Source organism: Marmota flaviventris, chromosome 9, assembly GCF_047511675.1.
Source record: "Marmota flaviventris isolate mMarFla1 chromosome 9, mMarFla1.hap1, whole genome shotgun sequence".
NCBI lineage: Eukaryota > Metazoa > Chordata > Mammalia > Rodentia > Sciuridae > Marmota > Marmota flaviventris.
The window spans coordinates 74,289,211-74,306,655 of record NC_092506.1 but is presented as its reverse complement, the minus strand read 5'-3'; the positions used below and the strand labels follow the sequence as shown (position 1 = coordinate 74,306,655).

Genomic DNA, 17,445 nt, shown 5'->3' with positions numbered 1-17,445 from the left:
TTTTACAAAACCTTTAAAGAGGAACTAATACCAATACTTTTCAAGCTACTTCGGGAAATAGAAAAAGAGGGAGAACTTCCAAATTCATTCTATGAGGCCAACATCACCCTGATACCTAAACCAGACAAAGACACTTCAAAGAAAGAAAACTACAGACCAATATCTCTAATGAACCTAGATGCAAAAATCCTCAATAAAATTCTGGCGAATCGGATACAAAAACATATCAAAAAAATTGTGCACCATGATCAAGTAGGATTCATCCCTGGGATGCAAGGCTGGTTCAATATACGGAAATCAATAAATGTTATTCACCACATCAATAGACTTAAAAATAAGAACCATATGATCATCTCGATAGATGCGGAAAAAGCATTCGACGGGGGGCAGCGGCGGCTCTCGGTGTTGTTCGCTCGCGCATCGAACACATCCTGGGTCCGGTGACCGGCAGGCGCCCTAGGCGGCATTCCTGGTGGCCCGGTGCTTCAGCCGCTACCCGAAGCGGGTTCTGCCCCGGAGCCCGACGCTCTTGTGGGCTGCAGGTGGAGTCCCCGAGCTGAGCGGGACCGGCGGCCGCCGCCGAAGTATGAAGAAAGGGTAAGGCTAGAGCCCCCCACGATTTCACGCATGCCCCCTAGCTTCGGTACTCTGACACCTCTTGCACTTAACCGATGATGAAATAGAATAATGATGAAAAGAAAGCATATTCGACCTGAACATTCACGACCTGTCCTGTAACCGATTAATTAATTAATCCCCAACTGGAGTGTGAACTAGCACAGAAGTTTATCTCAAGATGCCGTTAGTGAAAAGAAACATCGATCCTAGGCACTTGTGCCACACAGCACTGCCTAGAGGCATTAAGAATGAACTGGAATGTGTAACCAATGTTTCTTTGGCAAATATAATTAGACAGCTAAGTAGCCTAAGTAAATATGCTGAAGATATATTTGGAGAATTATTCAATGAAGCACATAGTTTTTCCTTCAGAGTTAACTCACTGCAAGAACGTGTGGACCGTTTATCTGTTAGTGTTACACAGCTTGATCCTAAAGAAGAAGAATTGTCTTTGCAAGACATAACAATGATAAAAGCCTTCCGAAGTTCTACAATTCAAGATCAGCAGCTTTTCGACCGCAAGACTTTGCCTATTCCATTACAAGAGACATATGATGTTTGTGAACAACCTCCACCTCTCAACATACTTACTCCTTATAGAGATGATGGTAAAGAAGGTTTGAAGTTTTATACCAATCCTTCATATTTCTTTGATCTGTGGAAAGAAAAAATGTTGCAAGATACAGAGGACAAGAGGAAGGAAAAGAGGAAACAGAAGCAGAAAAATCTAGATCGTCCTCATGAACCAGAAAAAGTACCAAGAGCACCTCATGACAGGAGGAGAGAATGGCAGAAGCTGGCCCAAGGTCCAGAGCTGGCTGAAGATGATGCTAATCTCTTACATAAGCATATTGAAGTTGCTAATGGCCCAGCCTCTCATTTTGAAACAAGACCTCAGACTTACGTGGATCATATGGATGGATCTTATTCACTTTCTGCCTTGCCATTTAGTCAGATGAGTGAGCTTCTGACTAGAGCTGAGGAAAGGGTCTTAGTCAGACCACATGAACCACCTCCGCCTCCACCCATGCATGGAACAGGAGATGCAAAACCCATACCCACCTGTATCAGTTCTGCTACAGGTTTGATAGAAAATCGCCCTCAGTCACCAGCCACAGGCAGAACACCTGTGTTTGTGAGCCCCACTCCCCCACCTCCTCCACCACCTCTTCCATCTGCCTTGTCAACTTCTTCATTAAGTGCTTCAATGACTTCCACTCCTCCCCCTCCAGTACCTCCCCCACCTCCACCTCCAACCACTGCTTTGCAAGCTCCAGCTGTACCACCACCTCCAGCTCCTCTTCAGATTGCCCCTGGAGTTCTTCACCCAGCTCCTCCTCCAATTGCACCTCCTCTAGTACAACCCTCTCCACCAGTAGCTAGAGCTGCCCCAGTATGTGAGACTGTACCAGTTCATCCACTCCCACAAGGTGAAGTCCAGGGGCTGCCTCCACCCCCACCACCGCCTCCTCTGCCTCCACCTGGCATTCGACCATCATCACCTGTCACAGTTGCAGCTCTTGCTCATCCTCCCTCTGGGCTACATCCAACACCATCTACTGCCCCAGGTCCCCATGTTCCATGAATGCCTCCGTCTCCTCCATCACAAGTTATACCTGCTTCTGAGCCAAAGCGTCATCCATCAACCCTACCTGTAATCAGTGACGCAAGGAGTGTACTACTGGAAGCAATACGAAAAGGTATTCAACTATGCAAAGTAGAAGAGCAGCGTGAACAGGAAGCTAAGCATGAACGCATTGAAAATGATGTTGCCACCATCCTGTCTCGCCGTATTGCTGTGGAATATAGTGATTCAGAAGATGATTCAGAATTTGATGAAGTAGATTGGTTGGAATAAGAAAAATGCATTGATAAATATTACAAAACTGAATGCAAATGTCCTTTGTGGTGTTTGTTCTTTGAAAATGTTTGGTCATTCTAGTGTTTTGCTTTCTATTCCTTATAATAAATAACCCTTTTCCTCCATAATTTTTGATTTTGAAGAAAAGTATTAGCATACATTTCAAACTAAATGTTTTACAGTGGTTTATTTTTTTATTCCCTGAAAAGACATAATTCGGTCCAACAAACCACTAAGTATTAAGCATGGACAGCTGTTGTTAGAGTAGCAGATTCAGTTTTTTGATATATCTTAATTGTGCACTTCGTGAATTTTAATTTAAAGAAAGCGAATGAGATTGAAATCTTGAGGGCAGCTGTAATATTAATGAGCCTTATTCTACTTCCTGATGTTTTAAAAGAAGAAACACTGCCTTGATATATGAATAGACTCAGAAAGTACATTTAGCTTGTAGTGTTGAATTCTCTTAAAGGAATGCTTAAATTTTTTATTATTATTTTATTGTTTTAAATACTTGCCTTATTTGAATGTTTAGCAGTACTCCTTTCCCACTTATATATTGTGTGATACAATTTTGCTTGCCTATAGGAGTTTAAAAATTTTCCATGTGAAATACTCTGAATTAAACATACATGTAACTTACATAACTGTTAGAAATAACAGTCTGATTTAATAAATGGTTCATTTTAAAGTATAAAAAAAAAAGAAAAGAAAAAGCATTCGACAAAGTACAGCATCCCTTTATGTTCAAAACTCTAGAAAAACTAGGGATAACAGGAATATACCTCAATATTGTAAAAGCAATCTATGCTAAGCCTCAGGCTAGCATCATTCTGAATGGAGAAAAACTGAAGGCATTCCCTCTAAAATCTGGAACAAGACAGGGATGCCCTCTCTCACCACTTCTGTTCAACATAGTTCTCGAAACACTGGCCAGAGCAATTAGACAGACGAAAGAAATTAAAGGCATCAAAATAGGAAAAGAAGAACTTAAATTATCACTATTTGCAGATGACATGATTCTATACCTAGCAGACCCAAAAGGGTCTACAAAGAAACTATTAGAGCTAATAAATGAATTCAGCAAAGTGGCAGGATATAAAATCAACACGCATAAATCAAAGGCATTCCTGTATATCAGCGACAAATCCTCTGAAAAGGAAATGAGGACAACCACTCCATTCACAATATCCTCAAAAAAATAAAATACTTGGGAATCAACCTAACAAAAGAGGTGAAAGACTTATACAATGAAAACTACAGAACCCTAAAGAGAGAAATAGAAGAAGATCTTAGAAGATGGAAAAATATACCCTGTTCATGGATAGGCAGAACTAACATCATCAAAATGGCGATATTACCAAAAGTTCTCTATAGGTTTAATGCAATGCCAATCAAAATCCCAATGGCATTTCTTGTAGAAATAGAGAAAGCAATCATGAAATTCATATGGAATAATAAAAGACCCAGAATAGCAAAAACAATGCTAAGCAGGAAGTGTGAATCAGGCGGTATAGCGATACCAGACTTCAAACTATACTACAGAGCAATAGTAACAAAAACAGCATGGTACTGGTACCAAAACAGGCGGGTGGACCAATGGTACAGAATAGAGGACACAGAAACCAATCCACAAAACTACAACTACCTTATATTTGATAAAGGGGCTAAAAGCATGCAATGGAGGAAGGATAGCATCTTCAACAAATGGTGCTGGGAAAACTGGAAATCCATATGCAACAAAATGAAACTGAATCCCTTTCTCTCGCCATGCACAAAAGTTAATTCAAAATGGATCAAGGAGCTTGATATCAAATCAAAGACACGCCGTCTGATAGAAGAAAAAGTTGGCTACGATCTACATACTGTGGGGTTGGGCTCCAAATTCCTCAATAGGACACCCATAGCACAAAAATTAATAACTAGAATCAACAAATGGGACTTACTCAAACTAAAAAGTTTTTTCTCAGCAAAAGAAACAATAAGAGAGGTAAATAGGGAGCCTACATCCTGGGAACAAATCTTTACTCGTCACACTTCAGATAGAGCCCTAATATCCAGAGTATACAAAGAACTCAAAAAATTAGACAATAAGAGAACAAACAACCCAATCAACAAATGGGCCAAGGACCTAAACAGACACTTCTCAGAGGAGGACATACAGTCAATCAACAAGTACATGAAAAAATGCTCACCATCTCTAGCAGTCAGAGAAATGCAAATCAAAACCACCCTAAGATACCATCTCACTCCAGTAAGATTGGCAGCCATTAGGAAGTCAAACAACAATAAGTGCTGGCGAGGATGTGGGGAAAAGGGTACACTTGTACATTGCTGGTGGGACTGCAAATTGGTGCAGCCAATTTGGAAAGCAGTATGGAGATTTCTTGGAAAGCTGGGAATGGAGCCACCATTTGACCCAGCTATTCCCCTTCTCGGTCTATTCCCTAAAGACCTAAAAAGAGCATGCTACAGGGACACTGCTACATCGATGTTCATAGCAGCACAATTCACAATAGCAAGACTGTGGAACCAACCTAGATGCCCTTCAATAGACGAATGGATAAAAAAAAATGTGGCATTTATACACAATGGAGTTTTACTCTGCATTAAAAAATGACAAAATAATAGAATTTGCAGGGAAATGGATGGCATTAGAGCAGATTATGCTAAGTGAAGCTAGCCAATCCCTAAAAAACAAATGCCAAATGTCTTCTTTGATATAAGGAGAGTAACTAAGAACAGAGTAGGGACTAAGAGCAGGAGAAGAAGATTAACATTAAATAGGGATGAGAGGTGAGAGGGAAAGGGAGAGAGAAGGGAAATTGCATGGAAATGGAAGGAGACCCTCAGGGTTATACAAAAGTACATACAAGAGGAAGTGAGGGGAAAGGGAAAAATAATACAAGGGGGAGAAATGAATGACAGTAGAGGGGGTAGAGAGAGAAGAGGGGAGGGTAGGGGAGGGGAGGGGGGATAGTAGAGGATAGGAAAGGCAGCAGAACACAACAGACACTAGTATGGTAATATGTAAATCAATGGATGTGTAACTGATGTGATTCTGCAATCTGTATATGGGGTAAAAATGGGAGTTCATAACCCACTTGAATCAAAGTGTGAAATATGATATATCAAGAAATTTGTAATGTTTTGAACAACCAACAATAAAAAAATTAAAAAAAAAAATAAAAATAAATTAGAATTGTTCTACCTTGTTAATATTGTTAAATTCTAATCTCATTACATTTTACTAAGAATGTTCACTATATTATTTGCTTTGTTTTGAAATACTGAAGATTTCTGGGCTGTACTTTTATTTTGATATTTACACTTTGGAAGTATTCATAAAATTGAATAAAAAAATTAACTTTAAAAAAAATGACAAAATCATTGAATTTGCAGGGAAATGGATGGCATTAGAGCAGATTATGCTAAGTGAAGCTAGCCAATCCCTAAAAAACAAATGCCAAATGTCTTCTTTGATATAAGGAGAGTAACTAAGAACAGAGTAGGGACTAAGAGCATGAGAAGAAGATTCACATTAAATAGGGATGAGAGGTGGGAGGGAAAGGGAGAGAGAAGGGAAATTGCATGGAAATGGAAGGAGACCCTCAGTGTTATACAAAATTTCATACAAGAGGAAGTGAGGGGAAAGGGGAAAATAATACAAGGGGGAGAAATGAATGACAGTAGAGGGGGTAGAGAGAGAAGAGGGGAGGGGAGGGGAGGGGAGGGGGAATAGTAGAGGATAGGAAAGGCAGCAGAACACAACAGACACTAGTATGGCAATATGTAAATCAATGGATGTGTAACTGATGTGATTCTGCAATTTGTATAAGGGATAAAAATGGGAGTTCATAACCCACTTGAATCAAAGTGTGAAATATGATATATCAAGAACTATGTAATGTTTTGAACAACCAACAATAAAAAAAAAAGAACAGAAACTCTGGGGCAATACTATCTGGTGTGAATCCTAGCTCTTCCATTACAACTGATATGACCTTGAATGAAAGATAATTTTGCTGTATCTCAGTTCTATATCTGTAAAACCTTTTACAGATACTACCTTTTACATATATGTATAAAATTCTTGGAAGAGTGTTTGGCATGTGATAATTCTTCAGGAAGAATCAGCTACAATTACAGTTGTGATGAATTGGAATATTAATATGACCGATTCATTATATCCTCTAGTGGGTTTTCTTCCCCCCACAAAAATAGGCAGATTATTCCTACGTATTTTGCTGGGAAACAGCCAACTCAGCAGTTATTAATTCAAGAAAATCAAGATTACCCAGATGTTCATAGCTATGACACGTTGTTCAACATTGTTCCTCAGTGTGTTCTGAAGGTATTTCTGTCTTTCTGGCTTAATGGGTCCAGCACAAAAGAGCAATGTTCCTAAATAGTACACAACAACAATAGCTCACAGCCATTTTGGTACAGAATTGCTACTGAGTTTTGGGGTTTTTTTATAGTAAGAAACAGAAAACTGTCCTATTTCTTTACCCCTTTTTTACTTGAGAAGATGTCAGTAGCTTTCTGTGACAGGAATCAAACTCCAAAGAAAAACCGGTTTTTTTTTACAAACAAAGAATGTAAAGTAAACATTTCATTTTGTTGAGCCACTGATTCAAAAGCAATCCACTCTGCATCTTTCAATCTGTTTTGTTGGAGCATGCAGTGAACATTCCAAGTACATATTTACACTAAGTTTCAGTTTAACGTGAATTCAAACAAACAGAAAGATCAAATATTTGGAACCCCTTCTGCAGATTACCTTTGTGATTAAGAGACAAAAGTAGCAGTCAGCAAGCTTACGGACAGGAGACTTTTCTAAAGCAACTTTAGGGAATGTTGTGGAATCAGCCCACATTCAATCCTATAAAATCCATCAGGTATTTGCTGAGTACTTGCTATATACAAGACAGTATCCTAAGCATTGGTAGGAATGGACGTAAAGAAAAATATAGCAGGATTGGGCACTCTGGTTAATATTCTATTGAGAGAGAAAATACCATGCAGGCAGTGATAAGCCATGCATTAGGTCTCTTTTTGTATCCAGTGAAAGAAAACTTCTTTTAAACTGACTTAAACAAATAAAAATTATTAGCTTATTCAATGAAAGGTGCCGGGGTGTTGGTCTCAAATGGTGGTTGATCCAAGGGCTGAAATGAGAGTACTGGGATCCCAAACCTCTCCATGTTCTGGATCTGCTTTCCTAAGTGTAGACTTCACTCTCAGATTCTATGAAATGGAAGGATAGTTTACTATAGTTCCAGGTCTATATCCTCCACAATTTAAAATAAATCTAAGAGAATATAGGACTTCTTTTTCATGATAATATGATATAAGTCTTGAATGTGACTCACAGTACCCTAAATTGGATTGCAAGTTTATCCCTAAAATTATCACAGTGACGAGAAGTTATGCCATGTTCTCACTGGTCAAGACTGAATGACAGGTGAGGTCAGCACTTATCAAACAAGTGGATAGAATTTGAGAGAGTGGGAAGTAAATTCAAAACCAAAATAGAGTAATAAACTGTGTATGGAGAAAACAGCTAAAGCCATATTCTGGCTTTAAGAATCTAAGAAGGAACCACTGATGTAGAACTAAAACGAAGAGTTCAAATCCCTTCCCATTCTGAGACTCTCTGATTCTCAGGATTTCACTAAGTTAATACAGTAATTGTAAACATTAGCAGTGTAATTAGTGCTAAAGAGTTCTTTCTAACTCTGATGTCAGACAAGTCTGTGTGAGAGATATAGATCTACTTCTTATATGACCTTGGATCTCAGTCTGTTTCCTTATCTGTAAAATGCAGGTAATAATGGTCCTTCCCTCATAAGGCTTTACAAGGTTTGAATATGATGTCTTTTTATCATCATCTCCCATTTCCTTTTAAGCACACTGATATTGAGGTTCCTCCTCACCCTAAATACATGAATGACTTCTTAAGAGCTATAGATTGATGATTCTCAACCTTTGATGGATTTGACTTTTGTCTAATACTAATATTCTTCATAATTCCTTTTTTCTTAAAATTCTTTAGTCCATGTTTTGATATTATTTTCCTTTTGGTTTTTCTTTCTGTCCATGTTACCCTTCCTTCTCTGATTTTTCTCCAGATCCTCTTCCTCTGTTTACCCTAAGATTTTGGGTTTTCTAGAATAGAAACGTAGTAGGTAGTAGTCATCTGATTTATAATCATGACCACCCATTGTATTTTGAATGAGTTTCCTATGTTAGGGAAAATTCCCACATTTAAGTAATAAGTTTTCCAGTGTAGTCAGAACTAAAATTCCAAGTGTCTCTATGTTAAGGAAGCAGAGACATAATTTTAGCACCGGCGATACCATAAAATCATATGAGACCTAATTAGAAATTCTGTATTCTTTAGTTATCACTCCCTATTCATTCTATCTTTTTAAGCTCTAATCAATCATCAACCTACTTTCTGTCTATAGATTGTCTTTTCTGTACACTTCAAATAAATAAAATAATATGTGGTATTTGGCGACTTGTTTCTTTCACTTAGCATAATTTCTCAAGGTTTATCCATGCTGTAGCATATGTAATACTACATTCCCTTTTATGTACAAATAATATTTCTTGTATAGACATAACATGTTTTGTTTATTCATTCGTAAGTTGATGAACATTTGGATTGTTGCAGATACTATTATTAATACTTTTATTTTATTTTAGAAATAAGAAAACTGAATCTAAAAGAAATAACTTGACAGCTAGAAAGTGGTAAAGTTGAAAAGACAGCAGAGCCACATGCATTTGATGCTCTAATTTTTACTCTTAACCATTATACCACTGCTTCTTATTATGCTGTACACCCTTGTAAAATCAACATGAAAAGAGACAGGAGGGCTGAGTGTAGCTCAGTGGTCTAGTGGGTTGAAAGCATGTTGTAAACCTCTGGGTTAGATCCCCAGCACTGGGGAGAGATGAGGGGGGCAGTAAGGAAAACCATTAAAATTCTTTAATATAGTGCCGGGTTTCTGATCTCGCGACTAAAAGGCTCAGGGTTCACTCTAGTTAAACTGGGCTAACTGGGCTGCACAAAATAACCACACAAGAGACACAAATACCTTTTTTGGGGGGGTTGCTGTGACGGCTCCTCTGACCCTAAGGGTTCCCAGAAAGAGAGAGAGCGAGAGCACGTGCTGACCCCTTTTATTGAGGAGAAGCTATTCAAATGAGGCAAGGGGTCAGGTTTCAGGGGCTGAGTCTATCTTCATGATGTCCACTGTCAGCAGGTTGACTGACACCTGGGTAGGCCACACCCAAGGTCACAGTAAGAGGAAGGGACACACACAAGGCACTTCCATGGAAGATTCTATCGTAAACAGGGCAAGGGGTTATATTACAGAGGAACAGGTGAGCATAGCTTCACCCATGGGGCTGTAGCAAGACACACCCATTTCTGTGACTGAGCGCCTCAGCACCCAGCTGGGGAGTGTAACTCAGTCACCTGTAAGGTTGGCCTCCCACAATATAGTATTTTTTTAGAGAGAGAGAGAATTTTTTAAATATTTATTTTTTAGTATTCTGCGGACACAACATCTTTGTTTGTATGTGGTGCTGAGGATCGAACCCGGGCCGCACGCATGCCAGGCGAGCACGCTACCGCTTGAGCCACATCTCCAGCCCCCATTAAAATTCTTATTGAAGTCTTTTTAGGAGCATGATTCAAATCTCATCCTGAAAAACATGTAGGTGAAACTATTCCAAATATTTGAAACAGGAAAATACAGCTTAGCTCTAAAAGAAATTAGAACAATATAAATCTATAATTATTAAATATTAGTAGCCAATACTTACATAGCACTTACTTTAAGCTTCTAAGATGAGATGATCAAGGCACTGGGTGTTTAACTAACCTGTCCTGCATTATAGAACTGGTGGGTAGTAGAACTGGTACTGAATTCCGGCCTTCTGACTACAGATTTTGGGTTCTTCATCACTACTGTCATTAGCCAAACAAACAAATATAAACAATGTAAACAACCAAGCAAAAAGAACAGTAATCAAATCTCCAGGAGGAAGACCATTAAGTTTAAAAGTAACAGGAAATAACACAATGTTATAAAGCAATGCATTGAAGTACAAAAGGTTTTTTAAACTTTTGTGCCTCAGACAAAACAAAATCAAATGGAAAACAGCAAACTGGAAAAAAGTATTTGAGACATATATATAGAAGATAAGAGTTAATTCACATGAAAATTAACAAGAAAAATATTAAAGGCCCAAATACAAGGGTAGGAAAAGGACATGAATAGAATATGCAAAGAAAAGCCATTAAACCTGTGATAATTTTTTTTTCTATCAAGTAAGAAAAATATACAAACTTGAAGGAGATTATCTAGTCTTGACTGGTGTATAATAGACTGGAATTCTCAAACATTGTTGGTAGAAGCTTAAATTTGTGGAATCTTTCTGTCAATTTTTTTTTGCAATAGGTACTAAGAACCTAAAATAGTCATATTATTTTCTCTCCTAGGAATTTAGTCTAAGAAAATAAGGATGAGTTTAGAAAAGCTTAATGTTCAATAACATTCATAACAATTAAGAAGAAAAATACAGGAAGCCACCTAAATATCTAACAATGAGGAAGTGGTTAAATAACTTTTTATGTATATAAACAATTATGCATCCATTAAAATGATGTTTATCCAATAATGTAAAATTGGGGGGAATGTTCCAATTATATTTTACATTTTAAAAAGCCAGTACAGGGCTGGGATTGTGGCTCAGAGGTAGAGCGCTCGCCTAGCATGAGTGAGGCACTGGATTCAATTCTCAGCACCACATAAATATAAAATAAAGGCATTGTTTCCACCTATAACTATAACTAAAAAAAAATCTTTAAAAAAACAGTATACAATTTAGATGTATTTTGAAATCTATATAACCATAAGTATTAAAAGAAATAGTGTAGTAAAAACTAAAGAGAAATACATAAAATATATTGAATTGTTAAGAAATTTTTTTTATTTCTGGCTATTGTCATTTGTCAATTGTTGTATAATAAGCACTGATTACTTTTGCAATGGAGAAAAATAAAATAAACTTTGCTTTTTTAAAAAAAAAAATTGATGGGTTGTGTTATATGTGTTAACACAGCATATCTAACCCAGGGAAGTGGTGTGCACATATCTCTTTGAAGAACCAGCTCTGGAGATAAGGCCTCAGTTGATGTATGGGCCTGCTGATTTGCCAGCAATGCCAGATAAAGAATTTTAAACACAGAGGGAAACTACAGAGCCACTGACTGGTCCACATCAGGGGAGCCCAATCAGTCCAGTTTTTGTTTCTTCTGGTCAGTGGCCCTGAAAGAAGGCAAGATTACACTGTAGCTTTTGCACTGTGTCCAGGATGACAGTCTCCACCACTTACAGAACAGAGGTGGATGAGGAATGCCTGGCTGGGGAGATAGAGGAAAATGACACCCTGTGGTGGAGCACCCAGATAAGATCTCCAAACAGAGACACTCATTCTGGTTAACAGTTTCCAAGGTCTGAGGAGCAAATAAACCCTGTAGGGAGCAGTAGAGAATCAAACTGAGTAGGAAATCCCTGGCCTGACTCTTTGGAAGGGTTAGGGACCTTATGAATTTTCACAGCTCTTCCACATTGTTTCCCCTGTAGTTATTTGTTGAATAAATAGGATAAGCTGGATGTGGCTCCTCACAGACTGCTTATAGACTCATACAAGAGACAAACAGGCAGGCAGACTGATAATTAGATCCAGTGTAAAAAATGCTATAGCTGTCATATTAGGGTAACCTTCAACTACCAAGGAAAGTTTTTTTGGAGGAAGCTGATTCTAAAGTTAAATCTTCGAAGAGGAAGCCTGGCGATGTAGTGGGGTTGGGAAAGAAGAAACATCTTCCAGGCTGAGGAAAGGGCTAAGATCTACAGACAAGAGAGATGGAGAGCATTTAAGGAAGCTACCAAAATTTAGAACAGAAAACAGGAAGAGGGATAATGACTTTTCCCTAGGCCCCCTTAGATGGAGTTATGGGAAAAGGTGAGAAAAAAAAAGAAGAAAAAGTAGATTTTCTAAAGCCATTTTCATCATCTTTACCTTTTTCCTTTGTCCGAGAATATGTACCTCTTGGCTTTCTGATCCCTCATGCTGCTATTTCAAGGTTACAGAAAAAATGAAGTTGCAGAGGCAGCCCAGGGTTGTGGTCTGACGTCTGTATAGATCATGCTGCTGCAATAAAAGATGAGACTGACCAGCCAAGTCAAAGATGAGTGACCAATCGCATTACCTTTAAACACAGCAACTGCCATTATTTTTGTTTCCAAGGGGCCAATGGTAGGAGTTTGGGGATGTCATTCTGTCATTTTGCATATGTTGAATACAGATTATCCATGGATGTAATTCACAGCCTCATTGCAAAGCTAATACATACAAAGGTGAGTGATGTGTCTTTACTTGATATAACAATAGTGGAATGAGGGTACAACTAATGTTATTGAGTCTGTTGTGTGTTAGTTGCATGAGCAGTGCTGGAGAAAAAAAAAATGGAGAGGAAAAAAAACCTATCCTAAAGTAGCTCAGGGTCTAATAGCCAGTGTACATATGTAAGAGAAAGAAAACAAAATGGGAAACAAGCACTAAAATGCAGTTTTAAAATAAGTGTCTAAATGTCTCCTGAACTTATCTAGATTAGCTCTCTGTCCTTATGTACAACTCATTTAGAGGCTAAGTTGAATAACAGGTGTGTGTTTCACATCTCCTTCACAGATGAAAAAACTTCCCCAAATACTACATGGTCAAAAGGACATAAGGTCAGAGAGCCCTGAATTTGAATGTAAGACTGCATTCATTCCATTTATGTCCTTGGGCAGCTTATGTAACCTTTCTGAGCCTTTGTTTTCTCATCAAAAACAAAGGCAACCACAGCTGAGTGTGGCAGATGTTAGTGGCCTACAGTGACAGTGTTCCCTTCTTTTTGCTATCAGAAACTCTCCCAGTTTTATTTGGAGGAGGAAAATGCCTAGCCTAGGTGATGGCTCATAAGTAGAATAAAATAGGGGCTGCTAAGCTTTTTCATAAAGGGCCACATAGTAAATATTTTAAATTTTTCAAGTCATTCAGTCTTTTTCACAACTTTACCCTGTATTGTGAGGACAGCCATAGATAAGCAAATAAATATGTGTGGCTATGTTGCAATAAAGCTTTGTTTTAAAAACAGGCAGTAATCCAGATTTGGTTGTTCTTTGTATACATCTAGTCTAAGGCATTCTTGACAATCCTGTTCTCTACTTCTTTTCCTGCTTTGCAAGTAAGGTTATCCACATGAACCAATTGTGGCCAATAATATCTATGTAGAAGTCTGATAGTGGGGGATGGGAAAAGTTCCTGCTTTTTCTCATTTGCTGTCCCCATCCTTTTTTTTTTAAATCAGTTTAGCATTGTCCATGTAATATCTAGAGCTGATGTAGCCATCTTGCAATCATGAGATGATAGATGAAAACCAAATGCTAATGTGCTAAAGGTAGTAATACACAAAGAGGCTACTACCTTGGTCTTCACTGAAAAGCTGAATCAATGTCAGCAGCACCTACTGGAGTACTAAACCCATAATTTTTAATCCACTGTGATCAGAGTTCCATCACTTTTCAGCCAGATCTATTCCTAAATAATTTCAACATATCACAAGATTATTGTGATAATAGATGAGATTAATTTACAAATCACATGGTATATAGCAGATGCTCAGTAAATGATGGTTCTCTTCACATTTCATTTCAAAGAAAATTGATAGCAACTCTTTGTAATCAGTATTAACATTTTTGCAAGCTCCTTTTAAAAAGAAGCTCCCCACTATGGAATATTTTTCAGGGTCATTTCTAATTTCACTCTGATTTTAAATTTCCAAGGCCTCAGAAATATAGGAAAGGGAAGGACTAGGAAGAATATCTGGTTTAGCAGGAGTGTGATTATGAAAAGCTTTCAGGTGATTGTTAGACAAATTGGAGGTACCCCCTCTTCCTAATAACTGTTAGTGAAAGTCTCCTGCAGTTCCCTTGTAGGCTGCTGCCAAGAGTCCTCATTCTGGCCTGCATCTGACTTCAGTGTGAAGATAGGAAGCATGTAGGGTACCTTGCATGGTTCATGGCTCATGGATACCCTCAGTATATACTATTCTATTTCCCTTTCTTCTCTTTCCTTGCTTGTACTCTCACAGTCTCAATTTATTAAACAATCAGACTCATTGGGGAAAAGAGTTCCATGAAGAAGACATTTTTGGCCTGAAAAAAAGGATGAGAGGCTGGAGAATGATTTGCCCAAAGATTGGGAACAACAAGGAACAAAAACATAGAATTGTTCAGAGTCAAGAAATTCATCCAGTTTTTCTCTCTGTGTTTCTCCTCTCTCAATAGTGGTATGTGCGTGCAAGCCTCATGTGAATGCCTGTAGCTTAGCTTACAGTCCCCATACAGAGACCTACAGTATTGAATAAATATGTGAAAGCATGGACCAATGGGTGAATGAATAGATGGATGGGTCATTAGAAATAGGAATGGATAATATGAACAATGAATAGCAGTAATACAACTTCTCTTGTCGAGGCCTCTGAGAATTTTTTTTAATTATCTTCTGCAACTACTCAAATCTACTGTTATACTGTGAAAAAAAAAAGCAACCATAGACAATAGGTAAAGGAATGCACATGGACGTGTCCCCATAAAACCTAGTTATAAAATCAACCAGTGATCCGGATTTGGCCCATTTGTCACAGTTTGCTGGGAGTATGTCCACATCTGAGAGTGGCTCTTGGAACCGCAGTGATCATTTTTTCTACCAGTCTGAGGATGGACAGAGATAGGTACAGATAAAGAAGAAAACTTTTTCCTTAATAGGAACATCTCATCCTGGTAAACCTAGATGAGAGATAGGTACAGATAAAGAAGAAAACTTTTTCCTTAATAGGAACATCTCCTCCTGATAAACTTACATGAGAGATAGGTATAGATAAAGAAGAAAACTGGTTCCTCAATAGGAACAGATAAACCCTCACTCTGCATGTCTTATCTTGTGGGATATGAGATTTTCTCTTCACTTACATCTGAATTGGCTTTTCTCTTACTACCAACCCAAAACATCCTAGCTGCTGTGTTTCTTTAAGAGAAAATTCTATACCTTGTCTGTTTCTGGAACAGTAAATGTATTAAAGGCTGGTAGCAGTATATAAAGAAAGGAAAAAATATGTCTCCTTACTGCAGACCTCTCAGGGTAAGGATTCAATTTAATTTAGTAAACTTTAAAAGGAATCGCTATACTGTTAAACCCTCTGAACTATCAGTGACCTGTTACTGTACTGTTTAAAGAAGTTTGGAGATGATTGGGATAAAGCTTGTTTCCTTATTTAGTGGACTAACCCCACTAAATTAGTCATCTATACTGTCTTTTATTTGTCTCTTATGTTTCATGTGTGCAAATTTTATCTCCAAAAATTTATATATCCAGTCACTATAGTCTCTTGTTATAGATCTCACATAACTGGAGACTTAGGTACTGCATGTACATGCTTAATTGAATTTTTAAAGGAGTATTTTCATGAACATGTATGGAAATGTTCTATATATGTTCATAATATATATATATATATATATATATATATAATGTTCTATATATGTTCATAATATATATATTATATATATATACTATATATATATATTATATATATATTATATATATATATATATATATTGTGTGTGTGTGTGTGTGTGTGTGTGTGTGTGTGTGTGAGAGAGAGAGAGAGAGAGAGAGACTGACTGACTGACTCTGACTGGGAAATGTTTTTTAAATGCAACTAGTGTTTGAACCCTTGATTTATTCTTTCTGTAAGGGAAATATTTTCCTGCACCAAAACCTATGAACTTGTTCCACAGGCACAATCTGCAGGCATTATCCCACAACACACAGCTTTTCTATGCTTTTACTGAAATAGGCAACACATTTAGTATGTTTGAATATCAGAGACTGGCCTCTTTCCTTGGGGAAGTTTTTAAACACAGTTGTGAAAAATACACAAGAGTGGTAGAGAAGTAGATAAAACTAGATTATGACAAAAAGGAAAAAAGAAAGAGAGAGAGAAAAAGATTAGACTAGTTTAGACTTGCCTTAATTATAGCCTATATGCAATGAAATGTGGTAATTTGATACTAGTTCATTTAAGGGTATAATCCCTTTTTTGCACTAGTAAATAGCCCCAAATTGCCTTTCATATGAATTATGTTTCAAGAAATGTGTAATTCTATCACACAGATTGCTTACACAAAAGGGGGTAGAATTTTTAAAAAGGCTTAAAAATGGGGGTATTTTTCCTTTTTAAATGGAGATTCCTAAAGACTCTTACGTACCTCTTTTAACAAATTACAAATATATTTTCCTGGCTATTAATTTAATTACATATAAAAATATGTAATTACTATAGAAAGAACAAAGAAAAAACTAAAATTGGTGCATAAGCTCAGAATCCAAAGATAATCATTGAAAAAGTTCTGGGGCAGTTTCTCTTTCTCTCTCTCTCTCTCTCTCTCTCTCTCTCTCTCTCTCTCTCTTTCTCTCTCCCCCTGGCCCCTTTTTCTCCCTCTCTTCTCCCCTGTTTTTTTTTTAAATAGATCTATTTTAAGATCTATGGCTAAGATCATATTATACATCATAAACAATTCCCTAGATCATTAAGAATGTTTCATCAAACTTTTCTTATTATCTTATATTTTATTTATTTTTTGGTACAACTATATCCTCCTCTATTTTAGTTTAGAAGATAAACTCATCAAGTAGAAATTATTCACAATATTATTATTTTAGTATTATTATTTCCATTTTACCTACTCTTTATAGAGCTGAGACTGTTTGTATTTTATTATACAATAAATATATCTCAATTTGACCATGAAACCCTTGTGTCAGAGAAAGCA

General features: G+C 37.4%; 1 pseudogene; it reads left to right on the top strand.

Annotated features, from left to right (window-relative positions):
* The first annotated feature begins 796 nt into the window (after positions 1-796).
* LOC114098617 (actin-binding protein WASF1 pseudogene) lies at positions 797-2,476 on the top strand (annotated as a pseudogene).
* Positions 2,477-17,445: the final 14,969 nt, after the last annotated feature.